At 33.5% G+C, this 22,961-nt stretch overlaps 1 long non-coding RNA gene across 1 annotated transcript in view; it reads left to right on the top strand.

Annotated features, from left to right (window-relative positions):
- The window catches only part of LOC136830815 (uncharacterized), a 136,740-nt gene that overhangs the window by 2,959 nt on the left and 110,820 nt on the right, over nucleotides 1–22,961 (top strand). The window lies entirely within an intron of this gene.

Genomic DNA, 22,961 nt, shown 5'->3' with positions numbered 1-22,961 from the left:
ATTGCCCTGCTAGACATGGCTACTATTGGTAAAAACCAGTAAGGGATGTATGAGCTGTGGCTAGTCCATGCCTTTTTAGGAACATGATCCACATAACTATTCCAACATCTAAGTTTTGTGAAAATCGTTTCGTATGCTATACTGTATTTAGCAAATTAGACCATCAAGTGTTTCATGGTTTGAACCATAATTTAGAGGGAAAATTGCTCACCTCTAAGCAGTTTGAATGTTTGCAAATTAAATACAACCAACCAGCTAAGGAGGTAGTGATTTTAAATATAATAGCCTTCGATGTTTCTAAATAGCGTTTTTAGTTTTTTTATGCAATTTTGATCATATTTTGATGTGTTTAAGTTTTTTAGTTGGTTATTACTTACAAAGTCAGTGATTTTAAATGTATACTGTAATTGAGGTTTCTGATAGATATTTTTATGCTTTGGACAAATCTGACTTAATTCTGTGAGATATCGATGGTTTATCTGTTTTAACGCCCTAATTTTAGGTCAGGCAGTGTGTAGGGTGGGGATTTCCAGGCTGGATAGGTAAGGACTCAGTGCCCTAAGTTAGGTTCGGTTAGATTAGGGAGTCATGTAAGGATGTACCTCAGTTCGAGGCTCTTCAGTTTCCTGCAGTGTAGGTTATGTCACTCCTCTCATCTCACCCCCTTGTCATGTAAGGGCCTGGTACCCTAGGGTAGGTTAGGATGTAACCCTGTAACTCTCGTTGACATACTTTCATACTTAATGCATTTTTGGTGATTGTTACTGTTGGTTTGTATTAAGCAAGCATTTTTTGACTGATTATGTTGTGGTATGTATTTTATACCTTTCTGGCTGGCACAGGCTTTCTATTTTGGTTTCTTCCAACTCAAAAACCGTTTCCCCCAGTAGTCCTTCAGAATTGTTAGATATAATGGGGGTTGTCGTATGATGCTTAATTAATCTAGTTAGATGGTTCTTAGGAGTTTCATCTTTTTAATGTTCACAGATAGATATATTAGTGTATATTTTATTGTTTTTAAACCTAAATACTCAAAATTTCATGAGGAGCTTTGCTGTATAATTTCCAAGTCTAACACCACCACCACCTAGTGGACAAAACTGGAGATTATTTACAAAAGCGTTTGAGAAGACACATATCATTGGTTAATGGTAATTGCTGTAATTATAACGAAGGCAAACGGAGAGCAGCATATCAAACTGGATATATACATATGGAAGAGCTCCCCAGAACAATAATGAAACACATCTGACCGTTTCCTATAACGTAGGGGGACTATAGAAGAAAATCAACTTGGTTTCCTTCAGGTTTTATTCTTGCTGTGACAAAATTTTTCATTTATTTTCCTTTGCTCTTTATCTTTGTGTTGTTAGTTAACTTGTTTGTTGTTCTTTTTTGCTTTTCTTCTTTGTTCTACCGTATGATTCTCAATTTCCTTTAATGAACTTGGCTGTTTTTTAATACATATTAACTGTTTCTCAAAGAGAAGGTGGCACAATAGTCATGGCCATATTCATACCTTAAACAGCTGAATTATGGATGAGCCCATGTGTAGAAAACTTGCACAACTTTAGCAGTCTAATGCTTTTAATCAGTACTGTAGTCTCATCGACAGCTCACTAACTCTCACAAATTGCAAAAATCGCCCTGGTCTCATTAAGGCTTTGTTAAGAATATTTAGGCCAACCAAATTCCCACACCTCTTTCACTCCATGTATCCGCCTTATTCTAGGTCTTTCTCCCCTGCCCCCTTATAACACTAGAGTCGAGAACACTTTTCACCAACCCTATCACATATTCATTCCACACAAACAAACCATGTCAAGGCAGACTTATCCACTCTTTAATCTACACTAGTGATTGTATCACTTCTGTGTATCTCCTTGTATCACTTCTGTGTATCTCCTAATTTCTCATTCTGTCAGTTCTGGTGGGGCATATCCTGAGGTTAATTTATATGAGATGCATAGAGTACACTGGCTTATTATCTGTTTCTGACCTGCTTTTGTATTTTGTGTGTTGTGGATGTATTGTTATTTAACAACAAAACTAGTGACTGTTCCACAACCCCACTTAATTTGAGTTGTTTTGGGCTCTATGGTACCTGTACTAGATCACAAGAATGAACATGTTACCAATTGTTGTTTGCAAGTTAACTTTCGAAGCATGAAAAAGTCTTTCCAAAACCAGAGGTCAACTTATGTGGTGGGGATGAAATACACACCTGTACCCTGAGTTGTGAACAAGTGGGGGATTACTCCTAACAGTCACTGTGCACTACTTGTACGTTCAGCAGCCTCTCACAAATATAACCCAGTAAATATGTTTTGTGAGCATATTATGCATATTGTCACAGGGGTTTTAATATTATTATGTAATAAAATTGTAAAATGAATTCAGTATTCTATTAATGCTATAGCACACATTTTCCAACAGCTGTTCATAGTGTGATGTCATTCTCATTTTAGCAGATGAATTTCAGTCAGAATCCAGTGGTACCCTACCATATATTTGGGAAACAAACTACCCTATACAGCAGGTATATGCTTAACTTAGAATTTGAGCTAAAATCTTTGGGTTGACGTGTACCCAGCTGTTCATGGTAATTTGCAGTTATGAAAAGGAAGAAAATGGTGGTGGTTGTTTTTATGATTGAATGTACAACCTTTTCACACTGAATGTACAACCTTTTCACACCGCTATCAAGCTCATACTGTTTGTGATGCAGATACGGTACTAGGCTGGGAGAATTGGCTGGCCAAAAGTTCATGAATAAATAGAAACATTATACAAACATGTACAGTGAATAAACATTATAGTAAAGTTTTTTTATATATACATAACTGTTGCTGCTGTCTTCCAGGCAGGCTGCTTTGGAGCCTGTTAATGGATACCCAGCCCCTGTGGCTTTGTAGCAGTATTTTAAGTCCTTAGTCCTGACATTTGATGAGTGGGTATGGTCCCCTATATGGTAGGGGTTAGGGGAGGCTTGTGAGCATTATTCCAGAGACATAAACTAGCAAGTGCTCAGCTGATTTCAGATAAATTGTTTCCCTGTTGTTTTATGTGTCTGTATGTAATGCAGAAATTTCCAACAATTTTTCTTAGTCTTGATAGTTCTGATTTGGATGGGTGGAACTCTTGGCTTGGAAGAATTCGCCTGGTAGACAAACAGTTTTGCTGAATGAAAGGTTATCTCTTCTTTGGGGGCAGTTCATAGACCAAGGAGGACCCAGGATATTTGTGCCTTCCAGTTTGGCCCAATGCAATTGGTGGTGAGTTTCAGTTTGAGGGATTGGCGAGATCTGTCCACCATACCATTGGTGGATGGTTGTATGCTGTGGTGCAGATGTTTGAACCCATCAGTTTGTCCAAGATGGTCCTTATCTCAGAGGTGAAAGCTGGTGATTGCTGTTTCCAAGATGTCTTCTTTGTGGACTGGAACTTGTAAGTAGCCATTCATCAGTTCGAACGTGGAGAAGATTCTTGTCCCTTGGAAGGTGAACGTGATGTCCACCTTGTTAAGAATTGGCTAGTAGTTGGGTTCTGTCTGGATGTTGAGGCACCAGTAGTCTCTGCAGGTGTGCCACAAGCTGTCAGGCTTCTTGATCAGCCTAAGTGCATTGGTGAGACCCAAGGACTGAAGGCCTTTTGGCAAAGATCCATTTGTTAACCTATCATTGAAAGCCTTCTTGGGGCAAGTAGTATCTGACAGCAGGATTCAGAATGTGGAGTAGACTGGGATGCCTCTCATTTTAAAATAGTGGTGAATTCCTTGCTTTGTAGGGGTTACATATGTGTGTCGAAGTTCTGGGTTGAATATGAGGTGGTACTGTAGTAGTTAATGTAGGTTCCTGGACTTGACTAATGAGATAGGTGGTTGCTTGGGGACTGTATGGAAGGAGGATGGGTCTTGGAGGTGATGGTAAGCAAGTTCATAGTGTCTGAGGAAGTCACTGCTAAGCAGGGGAGTCTGAAGCCCCACCTATATTTTCTTCCCATTAGGTGGAAGTTGACATTCCAATGGCTGTAAGAGGGTAAGGGGCTGCTGTTGGGGGGCCATTAGCGCAGCTGCTTGTCTGGCAGTGGTCGGCAGACATATTTTGATGGGTTAAATGGACCTAAAGATATCTGTGTCCACCAGGAATCTCCTACCAGAGGTGGTGTTGATGTGTAGACTCTGGTGGAGTGGGCATCTGTTAATGTTTTAGTAGCAGCCACTGGTATTTCTGTGGGTGGCTGCTCTCAGTTTTTTTTCTCCAGCTACATCCAGGGGTGCAGTTCCTGGCTGCCTTTCTGAACTTAAGGGTAGTAGACACACAGCATGAGTGGTTGGAAGAGCCCTTAATGTTGTGGCTTATATGGCCACTTCTGATGGTCATCTTGGGTCTATTTTTAGTTGTGTCTGTCCTTGGAGACTTAAAGGCCTCCAGAAATTCATCTGCCTTCTTCAGCAGGTCTGCTATGGGTATTCCCTTGGCGTTATGAAGGGCCTAACCAATCTTCCCTGGCGAGGTCCACTTTTAGCATTCTGTTGGCATACTGCTCTGACAGTGTGAGTAGGGACTCGAGCTTTTCCTAAGAAAACCTCGCCAGTGCATGCTTAAGGGTTCAGGAGATCGAGAGCTTGTGTGCTATAGGCTGTGGTAGGGAGAACTCTGCTGGCTAGAACTGATGTAGCTTTTCATACACGATCCTCTCTCCCTATCTGTCCTGCAGCAAGCAATACAGGGGAAGAGGGTGTCTGGGATTGCTTCGAGGACATAGTCTGCCTTTTTCTTTTAGATAAAAACATTTTGGATGCAGAATTGTCTCTTCTCTCGCAGACTAGACTGATGGTTCAGCTCTTGACAAAGGGGGTAGAGATATAGGCTAATACTGTGTTTGTAGTTGCAACTTCATCTCAAGACATCTCATGACATCCTTTCCGTACAAGATAGTGTCTATCTTTGTCTGTTAGCTGCCAGAGTTCAGTGCAAGAAGAGGGGTTTTATCTAATATGCTACTTAGCCAATTTTTTTAATAATCTCGAGAAAGGGCTCTATTCAGTCCATTAGTAGCTCTTAAATCAATAAGTACGGCCATATTTAATCTGTTGGTTGCCAGAGTTTGTTAACTTTGTTACGAGAATCATGCTTTGTCTATCGAGAGGAAGACGGCCTTAAGCTTTCAAGAGAAAGCAAGCAGAGCTAAGCACCATATTTTGTCCATTAGTGATTGTTTGGTTGGTCGGGCAAGCCTGGGAACCATACTGGTCCACCAGGTCCCTCCCAAGGTCCTTGGTCCTCCAAGGGTTTACCAGTGTGAGATTAATCTCTACAACAAGTTTCCCAGAGTACATCAATTTATTATCTTCATCTGATACGACATGGAGCGGGAAAGATAACTACAGGTTGGAGACCCGGTAGGTGACCCGTACCACAGGGCGTGATGCAAATGACGCATAAGCAAGTGACTGCAAGGTGCTCTGTGATGGGCTGCTAAACTTGGGAGTGAAACCAAGATTGGGCGGCAAAGCTCAGAGCTGACAATACTTAGCAAACAATGCAATTCATCTCAACAGATTTAACACTTTTTCTTACATTCACATCCAACTTTGGTTTCATAATATGAGATTTTACTCTCTCTCTCTCTCTCTCTCTCTCTCTCTCTCTCAGATTTGATGTTTGACGTTTAAATGGCATTCCAGAATAACTAATAAACTTTTTTTAATATTGGTCCATTTGAGATAAAAAAAAAGTTAATTCGCCATTTTTGAATCTTCACGTTCAACCATATTGCCATCAGTATATTTCCTTGGCAAGAGTTGACTTAACAGTTTCTTCATGCATTTCCTACCTTGGTTTACACAGACGCCTCAGGTCTCTCTCTTCATGATCTTACTCACGAGTCCGGGGGAATTTTTTGTTTCATCTATTCTTAGAGTCATTGATTTCCATTTTACATACCCTGCTAACCTTAATCTTGGTCACGTTTACTCTACGTTCTCATATTGAAAACATTTCCAAACTCTTTTATTGGTCTTGCATCATTTTCTCGATTATCCACAATTAATAATGCATCATCTGCAATCACCAACCATTCCATGCTCTGTTCCAGACTTTTCACTTTCACTTTGTTCACTTTGTTTGGTTTTATGTACAGCCCTCCACAGGAATAATTCCCTCTCTGGTGGGCCCTTTTACGTTTTCAAAATAAGGTGCTTCTTATATTTTATTTTCGTATCCCTAAATTTCAGTCCTACATCTGTAGGCTTTAATGGGACTTCTTGCATCACTCCATCATAGAGACATAGCATACCGTTGTGTCCGACCCATTTTACACCATACCAGGAACTCCCGTCTACGTATTCTGTTACAGGCTTTGTTCCATGTTAAACCTTAAATCACTCTCAGCAACTTATTTTTTTATACCATACTGCCTCAACACAATCCACATTGTCTTTATTACTATAGTTTTAATAATATATATATATATATATATATATATATATATATATATATATATATATATATATATATACATATATATATATGTGTGTGTATATATGTATATATATTTATATATATATATATATATATATATATATATATATATATATATATATATATATATATATATATATATATATATATATACATATATATTATATATGTGTGTGTGTGTGTGTATATGTATATATAAGTGATTCAAATATAAATTACAGTTAAATAAGAGAGTACAGTTAAATAAGAGAATCCATTTCATCCACCAATGGGATTTGAACATCGCATCCAGGGTGCTTTTGAGTCACAAGCACACAGCTTCACAGGCCACACTGTGGTAGGGAACTTTTTTTTTTCTCCCACTCAGATGTCAGAGTGGGTGAATATGTTTGTGTCATAAGAAGGTTGGCAGTGTTGTTTTCTTACGACTCGAAAGCACTCTAGATGCGACGTTCCAAGCTGCTTGAGGGATGAAACATGAAAGATTTATTAAGTTATTGACCAATTAAATTAGCTTGCCCATATTCATGTGACGTTATTCATTTACAGTATATATATATATATATATATATATATATATATATATATATATATATATATATATATATATATATATATATATATATATATATATATATATATATATATATATATATATTGTATATGTATATATATAATGTACATATTTGTGTGTATTTGTGTATGTGTATATATTATATATATGTATATCATGTATTTATGTATATGTTTGCATATACATTTATATGTATATAATACATACATACATATATATATATATATATATATATATATATATATATATATATATTATTGTGACTATTTTCGAGGCTATAACATCCCATCAGCAGGCTATTTAAGAAACAGACACAATTTCTTAAAAAAAAAACACACCTATACTAAGATACAGATAAATAAAATACATTACAACTAAATACCGAGAATTAAAATTGCACACCGCTCTCTAATCTATAAAAGCAACGGCCAAGAGAAGAGTAAAGACAATAAAAATACAGTTAAATGTAGACAGGCATAAAAGTGGCAATGAACGGTCAGTCGAGTTTCTTTGTTTTTAAATCTGTCTGTCTTTATTTTTGTTACTATCTTTTTATTGCCCTTCATTCGTATCTGGACTGTTGCTTTTGTAAAGTACATTTTCAGTTTTTAATTTCAGTATTTAGTTCTGATATATTTATTTCATTCTATTTTATTTGTATCTTAGTATGTGTTTTGCTTTGAAGAAATTGTACAAAAAAATTTTTTTGGATAGCCTGATGGTTGGGTATGTCACAGCCTCAAAACTAGTTACAATAGAAAATGCTTACTCAAGTGCTGGTTTGCCTGTTCCTTTTTCTATTCCGCTTTCCATGGAATTTCTCTATGGCATAACACACACACACACACACACACACACACACACACACACATATATATATATATATATATATATATATATATATATATATATATATATATATATATATATATATATAATATGCATGTATGCACTTCTCCTTTTGAGAATATACTCAAATACGAGTCCATATTATATATAATTACCTTGGATACTAGTCTTTCCAGCATTCCCAGCTAATATACCAATACAACAAGCTAAAACCACCTTTATAGTGCAAGAGAAACCCTAAACTTGAATTAAGCTGACATTCTGGGGAAAGAAGGGTTCGCGATGATAATCGGTCGGGTTGAAACGTACCGGAAATGTCATGTATCAAATGCATAACTTCGGATGAAGAACCCGCCCGTGCATGACGCGTTACGTCATTTCGAAAGCATGTCAGAGGCTTTGGAGTAATCCGTGGTTCAAGTGAACGTATGATTTTTTCTTTACTTAAATTTTTGTAAGAAATATTGTAAACAAAATATCTAAAGAGCCAGATGTTGTACGAAGGTTATGAAGATGATGGATACAAGGAAGCGATAATTGAAGGCCATATTTAATGCTAATTAAATTACTTTTATAATTGTGGGTTGGGCAAGCTACATGTGTGTCTGTTTCATCTCTGTTGTTGTTTTCATTTTCATTGTTCTTGTCTTGCAATGAGTGGAACATCTTTAATGGAAACACTCGCCTAGGAATGGGGATTTCCACCAAATCATAAATCATATCCACCAAAAGTGCGGGAACACGGAAAAGAGTTATGCATGGTCAGTTTTTTAAAACATGAAAATATGAATAGTAAAACACTAATATTAGTTATAGATCTAGCATCCTATGAAGTTTTACGGCAATAATAATCAGAAAGAAGGTTGCCATTAGGCGTAGTCGTCATCGGGCAGCAGAAAGTGGAATTATTTAGTTCAAGAAGATGGTGTTTAATATAAAGACAGTTGACTGCTCTAGGGCTTCCTTTAAGTTGCTGTTTTTGTTATTAATTAGTAACATTTTCTATGGTCGTGCTTGCGCAGTTGTCTGGGATTTGTACTTAAAGAATGTTTGAATCCTGAATAAGTTGTAAGATTCCACAGCAGATTTTGACTTAGAAAGTCAAGGTTTCCTCATAAAATTTCCAGTTCTTGGTTGGTGAAGTGATCCATTTATCACAATCAAATGGCATCATTCTACTGGGTGATTTCCCACGCAGTTGGCCTGTGCCATATTCACAGTGAGTTTTTGGTAGAAACTAAATCGGTAAGTTTCGATGAGAATATGATTATTTTTCAGCTCATTTCACTAAACTGGGTGTTGATAAGCTTCGTCAAGATTGCGATTATTTTTCGGCTTATTTCTCTGAACTGAGTATTTGGACCTTTCAATAATTTGGGTTTGAAAGTTTACAAAATTTGCAACTCTTCGGCATACCAGTCTCTGAGTTACATATGTGATTGATAACACACTGATTCTAGTTTGTCAGCACCTTCGTTACACCTGATGGGTATCATTACGGGTAACAAGCTTCTCCACTAGATTTTTTGTTCCTTGAGTAGTCAACTTTCAATTGGTTGCAGATAAAGAAAGAGGGACAGTTCCGTTTGCAAGCACGGGCATGGTGGTGTCATGGTAAATAATAATATTCATCAGATCTGGTGACAGTAGAGTTCCCTCCGCAAATTTGGAAGTCTACATTTGGCAGTTCACAAGTTATCTTTGGTTGGTAGGTAGTTGTGGAAGTGGGCAGTGATTTTCAAGTTATCAAACAGCCAAAAAAAGTGGAATCTTTTCCTCAACCGCCGTACAACGCTATAGAACAATTAGTATATTGTTCAGATTCAAAGGAGTTGGGTTATGGAGCTTGGTTCTCTATATAAATTTTGTAATTCCAATACACGTCAGTACCAAAGTTCTCTCTGAAACAGGTTAATGTTTTCTTGAGTTGTTGAGCAGTTGAATTCATTCCAGAATTAGTATCTAATAGGCCCTAAGTGTGTTAAATTCATCCCACAAGTTTGTAAATTCGTGTAATTGAAATGGCAGTTTTTCCTGATTGATTGTGTTGTGGAAGCAGTGGAATATCATTCAAAATCAAAATATGCCTGATTTTGGTTCACCAGTTCTGAAATTCGTAGGTAATTCTATTTATTAGCTGTCCAAGCATTCCAGCTCCCGCTTTGTACTGTTTTAAGTGCCGAGTGTCTGAAAGTGCCCCAGTGGTTGGCTTAAAAACTTAGATTTCAAAAATTAAATCGAATCTCCTTGAAAGTGATAAGCAGGTCGTGATATGTTGTGGTCTGATGAACTTAAAGGTTGTCTCCTAACAAAATTCGAAATTTCTAGGTACATTGATTTCCAGAGTCACCACACTGAGACGATATCTTGTAGACTCTGGTAGGCTGACGCCTTTGGTGTCATATGTCCAGAATCAAGAATTTAACTCTGTTTTGTTCATAAGCATCCCTAGAAAGGTTATTTAGCCTACTTGAGCATGATTCGTCTTAAGCCACTAGACAGATATTTTGTCAGTATCATGATCCGCTTGTTCAGGGCAAAGCCATGGTTGCATTATGTCCCAAATTTTCAAGGTTTTGAGACACGAGTGTAGTGATTCTCCACACTAGATTTTCCCGAGTGCCGTATGTTGTTCAGTTACACTGAAATGGAAAGTCCCCACAGCCTGCGCTGAGGAGAGTATATGCGGGCTGATTAAACAAAGATTCTGAGAATTCAGTAGTTTTGGAAAGATTAATTCAATAATTTAATGATTTCAGTGTAAGTGCAGTTTACATTGTCTTCAAATTATTTTCACGAGCACATTTACACAATCTCTCTCTCTCTCTCTCTCTCTCTCTCTCTCTCTCTCTCTCTCTCTCTCTCTATAAATATTATTTTTTCTTCAAAACATCCTTTCTGCAATATTCACTGGAATGGTGAATTATGTAGCTTATGTTTGTTAGCAAATGTAAGTTAATAATAGTTGTGTGACCGCAAAATTTATTTACATAATTCTTCAACTTGAAGCCGTCAAACATAGACGTAAGTAACATTTGACATAAGTAATAGTAGTTTGGAAGTAAAATGATTGATTTTTTCTCTCTGAGCTAGCTTACCTTTGTAAAACTTCATGTAAAGAATATTAAGTGATTTTCGTTGTTACGAATTACATTGAGGCATTTGTGTCATCTTGTTACTGTCTCCGGTTCACAATTCACCAAACATATTTTTTGCTGCCTCGGGACAGCATGGTTTGCGATTCAAATGTCATTTTCGACTTGTGCATCATTATGAGTTATGTACGTCATCGTTAAGACTATTTTTAGATATTCTGCAAGTATCATCAGCTCATAATTGGGAAGGGTCGCTTAGCATTCTTTCTAATCGTTCGTTGCATAATTGTGACTGAAGAGACCAAGATAGTGTCACAGTGCATGTGGCAATTAAGTGTTCTTTTATGTCATGCAGAACGCAATTACGCAACACTGTTTTCAAGGGTTACCTTTCTTATGGTTTTAATTGTATTTCATTTGGTACTCAATTCACGCTTAAGTATTTTTTTGTTTCATTGTTTTACGTTACACTTAAGTGTTAAGCATAGTTATTTAAGTCTCTCGTTATGATCCATATATTTAAGGCTTTTAAGAGGTAATCTGTCATGACTTATTGAGTAATTTGTTTATTTTTCTCTATTTATTCATGTATTTATTTCAATTTTTTATGCATTTATTTATTTATGGATTCGTATGTTTGTTTATTTATTTATTTATTTATTTATTTATGTAACTACGTATTATGTATTTGTGTATATATTTCATTTTCCTTTTTCTTGTTTCTGTATTTCTGTATTATGTATGTGCATTTATAATTTTCTTTTATGTATGTTTTTCATATGTATATATGTATTTATTTGTGTATATTTATGTATTTGTGTATTTATTTTTTGGTTATTTATGTATAATTATTTATTTTATACACATCTTTGCATATTTATTTATATATCCTTATTTAATAATTTATTTGTGTATTTGTGTATGTTTTTTATACAGATATTTACGTATTTATTTCTTTCATATTTTATTTATTTATTTATGCATTGTGTATTTAAGTATTTATATGTTTATTATCTTATGTGTTAATATTGTTTTTTATTTATTAATTTATTTTTGTATTTATTTAGGTAATCATTTACTTATTTGTAGATTTACTAAGGTGTTTAATTATTTGTGTATTTTATTTTTTCATTTGTATGTCGGTATTAATTTATGTATTTTTCTGTATTTTTATTTGTTTGCATTTTTTTTATTTATACATGTATATGTATTTAGAAATGTATTGATTTATTTATTTATGTATTTGTTTTTCTTTATTTTTGTATGTTTTTATTTTGTATTTATATATTTATGTATATATATATATATATATGTATTTATATATATATATATATATATATATATATATATATATATATATATATATATATATATATATATATATATATATATATATTTTTTATTGATTTATGTACTTATGAATTGTTTTCATGTGTTTGTGTAAATATTCATTTGTTTGTTTATTTATTTATTTATTTATTTATTTGTGTTAAGTGTTTTTGTATTTATTTCTTTAAGTCTTATGCATTTTATTTATTTTTTTGTATTCGTATATCAATTTAGGCTATGTATGTAGCTATTTTCTAATTATTTATTAATGTTTTCATTTATGTATTTACTTATTTATCGTCATTTATATATTCATATGAGCTTTGATTGATTGATTGATTTATTAATGTATTTATTAATTTAAGGATCCATATATGTATTTATTTACATATTTATGTATGTATTTACTTATTTATCACTGTATATGTTTCCTCAATTATTTATTTGTTTTTTATTTTATAAGCATTTATTTTTTATATGTATTTATGTATTTTATTTTTTATTGTTAATTTCCTGACTTTTTATGTAATTGTACATTAATTTATGTATTTTTACTCAAAATTTATAATTAGTGTATTGTATATGTTTGAAATTTTATATATATATATATATATATATATATATATATATATAGACATAACACACAATCACGTGTGGAACAGAAATAAATTTATGACTTACATCAGGATCGAACACAGGTCTTTCCATTGAAAGGCAAGGGCGCTGCCCACTTGGCCATACAAGTCATAAAAGAAGTTGGAACCTGAGAGCAACTGCACCCAAGGAATTACCTGGGCAAGCTAACTGCTTGCACACCAGCGTGTTTTCCCCAACTTTCCGACTAAGTGAATAAGACAGAGTAAGATAGAAATAATCAACACACAAATACGTGTGGAACAGAAATAAATTTCTAACTCACATCAGGATCGAACCCAGATCTTTCAATTGAAAAGCAAGGGCAACTGCACCCAAGGAATTACCTGGGCAAGCTAACTGCTGTGTGTTGAATATTTCTATCTTATTCACTCAGAAGGAATAATTCGAATGAAATGCTGCAATTGGGTCATTGCTGAGTCGGGAAGTTAGGGAAAACACGCTGGTATGCAAGCAGTTAGCTTGCCCAGGTAATTCTTTGGGTGTAGTTGGCCTCAGGTTCCAACTTCTTTTATGACTTGTATGACCTAGTGGGCATCGCCCTTGTCTTTCAATTGAAAGACCTGGGTTCGACCCTGGTGTAAGTCGGAAATTTATTTCTGTTCCACATGTGATTGTGTGTTGATTATTTCTATCTTATTCACTGAAAAGGGATAATTCGAATGAACTGCTGTCAGTTGGGTCATTGCTGAGCAGAGAAGTTGGGGAAAACACGCAGGTATGCAAGGAGTTAGCTTGCCCAGGTAATTCCGTGGGTGCAGTTGCCCTCAGGTTCCATCTTCGTTTATGACTTGTATGGCTTAGTGGGCAGCGCCCTTATCTTTCAATTGAAAGACCTGGGTTCGATCCTGATGTGAGTCAGAAATTTATAATATATATATATATATATATATATATATATATATATATATATATATATATATATATATATATATATACTGTATGCAGGGTGTTTCGAAATTAGAGCCTCCCCCCCTCTACAGCATAAACTATAATTGATATGGACAAAAACAAAAGTAATTCAGAACAGGTATTTATTTAAGTTTCTCTCTGAGTATTTAATATTTTGTGTGGCCTCCATCTGCCTGTACCACAGCCTGCATTCTTGAGGGGTATGATTTCAGGAAATCGCAAAAAAGCTGAGACTCAAACTCCATTTCCCTGAGCACTTCGGTTACCTCTCTTCACAGGTCATCGAGGCTTGGTATTCCATCATAGTTCACTGTGCACACTTCAGCATGATCCTTTAAGATACTACTAATGTTTTCACACACATTAAGGTTAGGGGAGCTACCTGAAAATACACTTTACGAGAAGAAATTGATACCACTGTTTCGAAGCAGCTCCTGTGTCTGAAGAGTCTTGAAACATGTGCCTTATCATGCAAAAATGTGACTTCTTCAACAGATAACACATTTTCAGGATCTTTGAGGAAAGGAAATACTCCACCAGTAAGCACAGTTTCTCTGAAGTATTCACCATTCCATGACTGTCCTTTTTCTTGGATGATCCACATTAACCGTTTGGCTGTGAAACAGAGAAAAATTCCGAAACATTCAGGAAATTTCACAACTTGGCGATAGCGCACGTCATCGCTGATATCATCCAATTTTGCAGCCCAAATGATGTCATTTTTATGATTTGGCTTCCTGAATGTGTAAATGAAAAATTCATCTGATGTGACAACATGGAGAAAGTCAGCTTCATCCCAATCTTTAAGAAATGAACCACAAAACCATGGACGGTCTTCTCTCTGTTGCTGAGTGATGTTGGGCTTGCTGATAACATGAAATGGCTTGATACCAGATTTTTTCAACTCACGATATACAGCACTATTACTTCTCTTCTTTCCCCTTTTTGTTTCTAGTTCAAGCGCCAATTTATGTAGACTTTCTTGGTCTACCCACTGCCTCAGCTATGATGTCTTTTGACTCATGAGAAAGGACTTCAGGCCTTCCAAGATTCTCACTCTTTTTGCGATGACAGTCATATGGATTTTTGTTCCAGTTTCTTTTAACAAAGGATTCATCTCTTTTAATGTATTTAGCTATCCAGGAACATGAAATGAAGGATGCGCCAGCATCCCTGGCCTCTCTGAAGGTTATAGCCCGGATTCGGCCAATCCATCTGATTTCCTCCGAGTCGTTAGCCATGGCTGTATCTAACTATGTCACTCAGTCTGAAAATACAAGAAATGTAAAATGAAAAATAGCTTAATAGAAACTTAAAATAATGTACTTGGAGATAGGCTATAGCAGAAAACTTCATAACTTTCCATTTGTTGTGTGGAGGGGGCCTCTAATTTCGAAACACCCGGTATATTATTATTATTATTATTATTATTATTATTATTATTATTATTATTATTATATTATATATATATATATATATATATATATATATATATATATATATATATATATATGCTAAGTTACTTCCTGTTAATTTAATTTTTAAGTATTAATATATTTATTTATTTATATTTTTAAAGTTTTTTGTTATTTTTGTATTTTTATTTTATTTGTTTAAGCAGTTATGTATTTTTATTTACGTACTTACTTATGTAGTGATTTATTTACGTGTGTATATCTTTAGTTTTTTGTTATGTGTATTTGTATTTATTATTTGCTTCATGTGCTTATTATTTATTATCTTCATGTACTATATATATATTGATTGATTGACTGATTTATTTTTACGTATTTATTTCTTTGTATTTACCTAATAATGTAATTAGTTAATTTTTGTTTCCATCCATTTGTTTATTTTTTATTTATGTATTCGTTTGTTTACGTTTTTATTTATTTTTTTTAAATGTTTCCATTTTTGTTTTTATGTATTTATGTATTTGTTGATTTATTGGTATTTTCATGTTTTTTATTTATATATTTATGTATTTATTAATTTATGTGTTTTTTATTTTTGCATTTACGCAGTTATGCATTTTTTTATATTTATGCATTATTATACTTTTTATATCCATTTTAATTTTTGTATTTACTTATGTGTTCATGTAATTATTTATTGAATTTTAAAATATGTATTCCTTTATGTAGATTTATTTACGTATTTGTTTTTATATATTTTTGCGTATTTATTTAATCATCCATTTTTATATTCTTATTTATTTGTTAATTTTTGTATTTAGTTAATATGTTTTTATGCAATTGTGTATTTATTTTATTATCTATTTATTTATTTGGGACTAGTGAAATGGTGTTTTGACCATTGAAAATGAACAGATATTGAAATTCTCAGTTTTCCAAAAGGAAATAATGGAAAGTTGAGCTTGGGACAAGTGAAATGGTGTTTTGACTAGTGAAAATAAACAGATATTGAAATGCTCACAGTTTTCCTAAAAGAAATAATGGAAGTTGAGTTCGGGACAAGGGAAATGGTGTTTTGAGTGTTAAAAATAAACAGATATTGAAATTCTCACAGTTTTCCAAAAGGAAATAATGGAAAGTGGAGTTCGGGACAAGTGAAATGGTGTTTTGACTATTGAAAATAAACAGGTATTGAAATGCTCACAGTTTTCCAAAAGGAAATAATGGAAAGTGGAGTTCGGGACAAGTGAAATGGTGTTTTGACTATTTAATAAAAACAGATATTGAAAATCTCTTTTCCAAAAGGAAGTAATAGAAAGTGGAGTTCGGGACAAGTGAAATGGGGTTTTGACTATTGAAAATAAACTGTGTTAAATCTTAATAAGATGTTTTTTGTCATTATTTACATTTTATGTTTAAAGTGCGAAAAATGAATGTAGTTGAAGGTCAGTTGAAATGATGAATAGTTTTCATTGATGTGCAGTTATCCGGTGGATAGTTCAGTGGTGTGGTTATCCGTGTTAAAGCTCTACAGATTGCTATCAAGCGTACAAAAAGGTAATTCCCATAGGCTAGGTATTGAAGCAGTATACGTCAAAAACTGGATATGTTTAAACTTGAGCTAGAAAAGGGAAAAAGGGTCTTTCTGCATACCTTACGCTTCCAGATTCTAAAACCCACCAGTGATGACGTCAGTCGAAACTAAAAGTCATTTTGATGAATTCTAAAGTTCAAAGGACACTTTTGCTGACATGATCAAAATTTTAAAGGTGGAAATTTAAACTAACTTATTTCAGAATATTGAACGCCAAAGATGGGTGTTTGAAAAATTGAAATGTGGCTTAGATTGTTGCGAATTTGACCTGTTATTTGGAAGGGACTTCCTTGATAAGAAATTCGTGTTATTTTGGACCTTGTTCCTGTGCCTTTTGCAGTGCTTCTTATGAAAACGACTTTGTAACGTCTTTGAAAGGGGAAATGTAAATACCGCAGCTTTTACCCTCGGCAGAGAGAAGGAAAGAAAGAAAGAAAGAAAAACACGTGGGAAGAGCTGCGTTTAATATAAATTTGTTACAATGCATGTTCCTCGTTTGAACAATTATTACATTTTGCATATAATCAGATATTAACACTGCAGGGTATAGTTGATGTATTTAATTGGATTCGTTTTAAAATGCACTTATGCTACATTAACAATATGCATCATGTTTTTTAATGTTAGCTTAATAAATCAGTCACTATTTTCTCTACACTTTTTAAATTGACACACACAAATATATATATATACATATATATATATATATATATATATATATATATATATATATATATATATACATATATATGGTGTGTGTGCCAATTTAAAAACAGTATGGAGAAAATAAAGTGACTGATTTATTAAGCTAGCATTAAAAAACATGATGCATATTGTTATTGTAGCATAAGTGCACTTTAAAACGAATCCAATTAAATAAATCAACTGTACTCATGCAAATATGTACATATTTTGTTTATGTATATATATATAACAGTTATGTATCATGTATATATATATTCATATATTCATGATATTGCCTTGTAATATGTATAGCATTCCATGATTTTTATATATTTACTATTCTAGTTATAATGTGTTCTGTGTAATAATAATATTTGTTGAAATATCATATGTAGTGTAATGTCAGATCTCAAAAGAGTTAGTGATTTAGATAAGTGTTTTGTACTTGTGATTTCTTATGTCGTGTTTTTATTCAGTTATCACCGCGAAAGATAACGCATTAACAGGCGAGGGAATGGCAGTTGAGTCTTGTAGGGTTTTGTCACATCCGAGAAAAAGACGAATGATTTTGCAGTGTTTCTTGTACTGTTCTGAAAACCAACTTTGGGTCTTTGTCTTGTTTTGAAAGCGTACCATTTGTGACTAGCCAGCTCCCGTCTGTTTTGATCGTGTTGAGGTTTCGTTAAGAGCTTCATCCCGTACGATTTTCTGCTTGAGTCACGTATGCCTCTTTGAGAGTAAATGCGCACATCTCAATCAATTACGTTATGTTTTTTAAGATTGCGATGCTCTGATCACATATTGTTCTGATGTGTTAATTTTGGCCCCAAAACGTTTTGCTCAAGAAGTAATGTCGTCTTATTGTTTTGTTTCTAACTGGAATCCAAAAATGTGTTCATTCTGATTTCAGAGACCGTTCATGTGGTTCCCCCCCTCTCTCTCTCTCTCTCTCTCTCTCTCTCTCTCTCTCTTATTAACATAAAATATTTGTGTGGTCACTCTCTTAATCTTAGCTTTGGGAAAGAGAAATTATTAACATAAAAAGATTTGTGTGGCGCATAACAAAGAAGTGTGTTTTTGAATCACTGGTAGCTAATCTTAGGTGATTTTGCAAAAGTTTTCACAAGCTTGTGAAAGGCAAAGTGAATTTTACTTATTATTACCATGGTATAATAAGGTATATTGAGAGAATTTTTGCCTTAGTGAAATTATTATTGGTAAATCTTTTGTGTATTTTTGTGTGTTCTTGTGTTTGCAATCTCTTGATTTTTCACATTTTGTATAGTTGTGATTTAACATTTATTTACTTAGTATTTTAAATATTTCTTAATAATTTATCATTGCATACTTGATTTAATTTTTATTTTACTAAGATTTTCTTTTCAAATCTTGATTAATTTTTAATAGTTTCAATTGTGCTTGATTAATTTAATTTCTTGATAAATTAGAGTTTTTTATTTAGTTTTGTTTAATAATTTAACTCAAGAATTAATTAAATTTTGTGTTGTTTTTGACTAATAGTAAATTTTTTCAGACTGTGAATTCTAATTATAAATTTTGAATTTAAGAATAAATTTTATATTTAAAATAAAAAACCGGTGTTTCATTTATTGACCACTAGTGAATGGGATTAATTGTGTGCATAAGGCAAAGTGATAGACATGTTTTGTTCCTTTAGTTTTGCTGAAGATTAAGACCAGGGAAACAGTTAAAGTTGTTTGATGGAGTGATGCCCTTTTGCTCTAGTATATTTCTTGTTTAATTGTTGATACCTCACAGTTGTTTTGATAAACTTAATTTGATTTTTCACGTGATTAATAAGCTTTTTAAGGGATCACCATAACCTTTAGAGTACTCAGTCGTAATTCTTATCGTTATGAAAGTTCAGGTATCTGGCTGAAGTGAGGCAAATTTTTGAATTCTGTGATTAGTTGTGTAATAAACCAGTTACTTGGCACACATCGTGACAATATTATATATATATATATATATATATATATATATATATATATATATATATATATATATATATAATATATATACATATGTATATATATATTATAGAATTGTAATATATATGTATATAAATAATATATATATTTGTATATATGTATATTATATATAATTGTAATGTATATATAACCTAATATTTAAATATATATATATATTTGTATATATGTATATTATATATATTTGTATATATATATATATATTATATATAATTGTAATGTATATATAACCTAATATTTAGATATATATATATGTATATATATATATATATATATATATATATATATATATATATATATATATATAATATACTTAAAACATAAAATATGTGCATATTTACTCGAGTTTATCTACATATGAATGCATAAGAGAATTCTGATAGCAGTTAGTAGTGGGTACGCACATACAGTGAAACTTGGATAACGACAGGGGAATACGTGTGATTGCAATCACCATAAATCTGAACGAAAAAATCCGAAAGGCCTTTTCTGTCAGTAAATAAATAACAACATTCTTACGCGAAATCGTAATATTCCACAATAAGAGTTGATTTTTTTTTTTTGGGGGGGGGACAAATTTATGTTAACCCTCGCACGGACACGATTTGTATATCTTAAGAGAGTGGGAAAGAGATTCATGTTTTCTTAATATATATGAGGCTGGTTTGGCAGTATGAAAGGAATAGCTGCGATGAATTCTGCACTTACAACCCATTATTAATCAGATTCACTTGAAATGAACACGTGGAATACATTCGTTCACAGGAACAGACAATTTGTAAGCACAGAGAGAGAGAGAGAGAGAGAGAGAGAGAGAGAGAGAGAGAGAGAGAGAGAGATCGGAAGCCAGGCTCAGCTAACCGCTCTGTCGAACCCCATGTCTGGGAGGACTAGCGTAAGCCAGGTAAATTACAGGTATTCTGGTATGGTTCATTTCACAGAGCGCGTTCCTGTAACGGCGATAAATGGCACGTTTAATGGCATAATGTTTTGATGACTCGGTCATCGGCTCAGTCCTCCTGTCAGTCATCCGAACGTGGTCAGGTTTCTATGAATTTTAAACAGCCTCTTCATCACCATTCCCATCATCATAGTCGTCTTTTTTTTTTCCTCTCTCTCTCTTTTCCTTCTTCCTTTTCCTGGTAGAATGCAGATCGAATTGAAGCATTCATACAGGGTGAAGATCGTTGTCTTGGTTGTTATTAGGGGAGAAAATTTAGCTGAGTTGAAAGTTTCACACATACATATTATATAATGTATATATATTATATATATATATATATATATATATATATATATATATATATATATATATATATATATATATATATATATATATATATGTGTGTGTGTGTGTGTGTGTGTGTTGTGTGTATATGAACTTTTATCTATAGATAAACATACATATACTGAACTTTTATCCAAATAAACATACATAACACATAAATTATATATATATATATATATAACACATATATTATATATATATATATATATATATATATATATATAAAATGTATATGTAATATATATATTATATGTGTGTATACGTATATAATGGTATATATGTATACATATGTATAAATGTGTATTTAGATAAAAGTTCATGTGAATCAAGCGAAACTGTGCGTATGTGCCGAATATGAATGCTTAAATGTGACAGTAACTATTGTCTTGTTTTTCTCTGAAACCATTTCAATTTGTGGAAAAGTCTGTTTGTGTGTTTGTCTACAGATCTTCCGGAAGGTAGCGCTTATTAGAGAAAAACAATATCCCTACCTCATGAAAAGCATCAAGTTATAGAAGTCTGGGAAAACAAATGCAAAAAGAGAATTCTAGTGAATAAGTGAGTTTGTGAATTTGATTCCATTCTTGTGGAAAAAAGTGTACAAAGGAAGACATACATGAAACAAGAAAGCAAGATTCCAAACACAGCTTCAGAAGTCCAGTGTAGAAGTTAGTAGTAGAGATGAAGTTAAAAACTTACGGCATCGAAACAAAATCCTGTATATTTTCTACAAACCGAAACGGGCATTTGAACTACGTGATCTCTCCAGTGTTGCTGGAAGTAACCTGAGCAAAAGAAAAATTTGACAAGAAGATAATAAATAACATTTCAATTAGAATGATATAAGAATTGGGGATCAGACACGGAAGTAGGCCTCTGTAAAAACTGCACCATGGAGGCATTTAAATTGAATTTTGTCACAGGATCTCATTCAAATTGCTCATATATTCGGGGTTGATTGGTGCAGTGATTGCAGTGGGGCACTGAATACAGTCGGAGGAGGGATTAATCATTAAACGCATGAAGAGGACAAGAGGTCAAATAGAGCTTGTTTATGATGAGATGTGGAAGTGCACACCAGCAGAAATAAGATGGATGAACATTGTTTTCTGCGAACAGATCTAGGGTTATCAGATAAAATGTTAGAAATACATTTACAGAGACAAGGAGTCAAGCCATAATCAAAATTTAATTAACAGCCTTGTGCCAGATTTTGGGAAAGGGTCAAAAGGTGTCAAGAGTGACAGCAAAAATCTTCTCTAATCAACGGAGATGATGACCAAGCTTAAACAAAATAAGAAAGAAGAGTTAGATTCTAGTTGTAGTTATATATAGTTCCGGATACTTTAGAGATGTTGAAGGATGAAACATCAAACAGTATTTTGTAGGATTAAATAGGTCAATCCCTTTTGTAAGAGTAGAACGCGTACCCCGCTTCCAGGATAAGGTCATGTGTACAGTAATGTATTTTTTCGTTGCGAGGGTTTGGCCACAATATACAACAAGTAAGAGACGGGTAAGGAAACAGGCCGTGCTTAGACAAGGGTCAAGTATCAAAGTACTGATATAATATCTTTTAGAGTTGTGCCCAAGACACCCAGGTGATGCCCTTATGAATATTATATATATATATATATATATATATATATATATATATATATATATATATATATATATATATAATCTTCTTTTAATGTGCTTTTTCCCATTTGTATGGGGTAAGCACGATGTCTTTTTTGAAGGACTTTGATTTGGCTTTTGGGGTAGACTTTGTAGTCTCGATCAGCTGCCCTGCCTGTCATCGCTTAGACCTCGGTAGCGTATGTACATGTATTGTGCCAGTCACCAGCGCCCTTTCTCCCAGCAGCGAGGAGACGTTGCGCTGTTAGGTTGACAATCGAGACGTGTGAGGTGTCTGTTATGTTTTTAGATGATGTTGAAGTGGCTTTGTTTGTGTGTGTATTAGTCTGTAAGACCCATTTGCTTTTACATAATCCCAGGGTGTCAAATAGCCCGCCTCTCTGACCAGTCGGCTGCGGATTTGAACCTTACATATATATATATATAGGGTGT

Source organism: Macrobrachium rosenbergii, chromosome 47, assembly GCF_040412425.1.
Source record: "Macrobrachium rosenbergii isolate ZJJX-2024 chromosome 47, ASM4041242v1, whole genome shotgun sequence".
In the NCBI taxonomy this organism is placed as follows: Eukaryota; Metazoa; Arthropoda; class Malacostraca; order Decapoda; family Palaemonidae; genus Macrobrachium; species Macrobrachium rosenbergii.
This window is presented reverse-complemented; position numbering and strand designations above follow the sequence as displayed.